This window comes from Triticum dicoccoides, chromosome 6A (assembly GCF_002162155.2).
Source record: "Triticum dicoccoides isolate Atlit2015 ecotype Zavitan chromosome 6A, WEW_v2.0, whole genome shotgun sequence".
Taxonomy (NCBI): domain Eukaryota; kingdom Viridiplantae; phylum Streptophyta; class Magnoliopsida; order Poales; family Poaceae; genus Triticum; species Triticum dicoccoides.
The window spans coordinates 384,229,176-384,233,495 of NC_041390.1; positions in this window are offsets into that span (position 1 = coordinate 384,229,176).

Consider the following 4,320-nt stretch of genomic DNA (forward strand, 5'->3'; position numbering starts at 1 on the left):
GCGGCCTTGGTATACCACCGGTAGACCGCTTGTCAAATTTCGTGCCATTTGGAGTTCGTTTGATACTGCAACGGTTAACCGGCGAACTATAAAGGCCTCGTGTGTGTTGCAGTCCAACACCCCTCCAAAATGGCCCAATAACCCTTCCAAACCCCTCCATCCTCTCGGCCGTTCAATCACGACCGTGTGGCCGAAAACCGCACTCCATTTGAACACTACTACCTCCTCCTACCTATATATATGTGTCTTCCTCCAAAAATTCGCGGTACAAACCCTAGCCCCTTCTCCACCGCGCCGCCGGACACATCCGTCCGCGCCGGACATGCCCGCCGGCCACCTCACACCGACCAACCAGGACACGCCATGTCATCGCCGTCGCCTCCTCAGCCAACCACGCACCGCCACGCGTGAGCCGCCGGCTCCTCCCACCACCGCGGCCCGCGGGGCCTGGAGCGGGCCTGCCCGAGCCCATCCGACCGCGCTGCCGGGCCGCGGCTGCCCGCGTCCCCGCCGCCACGTCTCCTCGCCGCCGGCTCCCCCGCCACCGTGCGCGCTGCTACCGCTGGCGACCGAACCTCGCCGCCTTGCCAGATCTACGCCGCCGCCTCGTCCAGATCCCGCCGGCCTTCTCCTCACCGTCGCATGCCCCGTCGCCACGAGCACCGTCGTCGCCGCCTAGAATGGATCGGCCTCACCGGATCCGCCGGGGCCCCTCCCCGTCTTGCCTCGGCCGGCGCCGGCGTCCCCTGTCTTCTGCGCCGCCGCCATGGTCTCCTGCCCGTGAGGAGCACGGGAGGAGGACGACACGCGCCAACCGCCTCCCCTGCAGCGCCCTCGTGGGTTGGCCCATCTCCAGCCGGCCCAGCTCCCTCCTCCTTAGATGGGCTCGGCCCATTGGTGAGCGCCCTCTATACCCCGCCTGTTGGGGATATAGCTATCAGCTATGACCCACCCAGGAGGGGTCGGGTCAGCCCCAATGGCGGGTCACAAAGGAAGCCCAATAAACATTCAAGGCGATAGTTTATTAAAGCTTATAGAAGGCCTAAGGCCTAGAGGCGACTTAAGGCCCAAATATTGTAAACCGCCGTATGTAAGGAAAGACTTGTAAGGAAATGCATGTAAAAGAAGTCACCGAGCCGGACACGCTGTATGAGCCGGCCGGGATTCTGTAGGCCACCAGGCGTCAACCCGTGTATATAAGGGGACGACCCGGTGGCGACTTAGGGCAAGAAATAGAGATCGATAACCAAGCCGGCGAACTAGCCTCTTGATGATCGAAACCCCAGCAATATCAACACAACTAGACGTAGGCTTTTACCTTCATCGTAAGGGGCCGAACTAGTATAAAACCTCTCGTGTCCTTTGTCCCGATTAACCCCTTTAAGCTTCCTAGCTGCGATGGCCCTACGACTAAGTCCTTTTGCTAGGACATCTGCCGTGACAATCCCACGACAGTTGGCGCCCACCGTGGGGCCAGCACACGGTGGATTTGAGTTCTTGAAGGGAAACTCCGAAGGGCTCAAGGGATACGCTGTGGGATGGATGACCAAGAGTCGTCGCGGCAAGCTCTACATCGGCGATGAAGGCTGGGGCCCCGAGGCCGGCTCAATTGAGTACGGGTAGCGGGTCCCCTTTGGCGGAATTCATGTCTTCATCGGCCGGATCGGCGAATCGGGCCCTGAGCCGGACGTCCACACCAACCTCGTCGAAACGGCTCAGCACGCGAGGTCCACCCGTGTTCAATCTGTCGTGAAGCATGCCTTCGTAGGTTGCATCCACGGTGGTGAATACTCTGAAGGATCGGTGGATGGCAGTGATACGGCCATCTATTCTGACGCTACATCATCAACGGGTGAGACAGACTCTTTGTATCAGCTGCAGGATGGCATGCTGGGGGCTGTTCCGACAGCAGTAGTATTCCGGACCCCTTTGAGCCGCCAAATTGGGCCGGAGTCTTCATGGCAGGCACACAGCCTGGGCAGAACTCTATAGTTGCAGCGGCAACAACCACCGGATCGGCAGCAGCCGGGTCAGGAGACCCCGCGTGCCCCCCGGCTTAGATTCTAATGGACCTCATAGATAAGCTGACAGCTCTGTTGACTGCCGTAGTGGAGCCGGCGGATAAGGTTCAGCATGCCGCAGAGGTGGCACGCGTACGTGAAGAGATAGTGCAAGCTAAGTAAAATTTAGCAGCAGAAGAGGTCAGGATGGCCGCGGAGCGGGCGGCTTTGGACGCTCGTGCTCAGCAGCTTCAAGCGGAGACTTTCCGGCTTTTGGTGGATCTGAACGCGTCAAACGAGGTCATGAGAAGAAGGCATCAAAAAAGTCAGTCACGGCTACCTTTGACGCTCGATCCTAGGAACCTTTTCCATATGCCCAGGGCCGGCCCAAGTAACCCGCCAGAGGCAAATCGGATTACGACACCCAGGGCACCGGTTCAGCCGCACGCCATGGAATCGCTTCGTGTACATACAGCTCCACCTCATTATGTGCGAACACCACCGGGTCACTTCTCCAATCCTTTGGAAAACCTCATTGCTGCGTCGGCTCGTTTGGCAGCTCTCCTGATGGAAGGCGACTCTCCGGCGGCGATCGAGACGTGAAGGGTGAGAGAACTTCTTCAAACAGCTCTGGCGCAGTAGGATGCGTACTCTTACAGTCGAGACAGAATCCATTCAACCCCTCGCCCGAGCCGGAGCCCAAGCTACAATAGGCATATGGACTCAGCTGATATGTCAAGCAATGCTCAATGCCGCAACCGGCCGCACAGGCATGAGCCGGTACAGGCTGGAGCCCTTAACTTAGCGGATCAGGAGAGGATCCAACAACAGGCTGAGCGAGCGGTTCAACTGGCAGCAGAGCAGGCGGCTCATCAGACTTTTCCGGCTTATCCAACAACCTCGGTTGAGGTAGGAGTGGCAACGAGAACCGAGGTGTCCCTTGCCTGGTGCCGGCCATACGTAATGAGCATTTGCCAAAGGATTTCAAGGGGCCTCGTAAGGTGCCTAATTACACGGCCGACTTGCAGCCTGGGGCCTGGATTGAGAGTTATGAGATGGCAATGGAGCTGTTGGAGGTCAGTGACGCGGCAATGGCTAAGTATTTCACTATGATGTTGGATGGAATGACTCGCACTTGGCTAAAAGGATTGCCCCCCAATTCCATCGGCTCATGGGCAGAGTTGAAAGCCCGGTTCATTCAGAACTTCAAGGACACATGCAAACAACCTATGTCAATCGTGGACTTCACTAATTGTAAACAAGAGGAAGGTGAGTCCACAACCCATTGGGTGCGCTGGGTCAAGGAGATAATTCATTCATCCGATAAGATGGATGCCGGCTCGGCAGTCTTAATGTTGGAGAAAAATTGCCGTTTTGAACCTCTGAAGCAGAAGTTGGGGCGGCTTAAATGTGACTGCAATGACATGGGCCAGTTGATGGAGGCTCTCGTCGAGTATGCTGATTCCGATAGTACCAAGGACCCTGTGTCTGATGAAGAAAAGACAGGGAAGGGAAAGAAGAACAGCAATGGCAAGGGTCACCAGCATAACCCGGCAAATCAAGGAGGTAATAAATGTAAGACTAACGAATTTGTGGCTAACACCAATGTGTAGGGCAACAATCAACAGCACAAGGGTAGGCAACCCCCTCGGTCGGGCGGGTCAGGTCCCACCCTTGAGCAAGTATTAAATGAACCTTGCCCAAGACATGGCACCCGGGAGAAGCTAGCCACCCATCTATGGAAGGACTGTACAATCATGAAGGTGTTTAAAAATTAAAATGCATTTGATGGAAATCACGGCCCTGGCGGCGGTTCAGGTGGAGGCGGCTTTCATGACCCGGGCGCCGGTTCAGGTGGAGGCTGCTTTCACGGTCAGGGTCATACGGGTAACCACGGAGGTTATAATCCACAACCCGGCCAAGGTAATCAACAACAACAACCCGGATATCAGAGCAACCCAAAATAGTTGAATAGTGGGCAATATCATGTGTTTACCACTAGCTTGCGCAAGAGGGACCAGAAGCTTCACAAGAGGGCTGTCAATGCCGTTGAACCGGCGATCCCACATTACTTACGGTGGTGAGAACAGCCTATTGTGTGGAGCAGATAGGATCATCCTCCCCGGGTTGATAATCCGGGTCACTTGGCCTTGGTAGTAGTGCCTCAGGTTGGTGGATACAAATTCACTAAAGTACTCATGGATGGAGGCAGTAGCATCAACATCCTCTACTATGAGACGTTTCGTCGGATGTGGTTGACTGATAAGAGTCTTAAGCAATCCAACACTATTTTTCACGGTGTGGTACCTGGCAAGTCAGC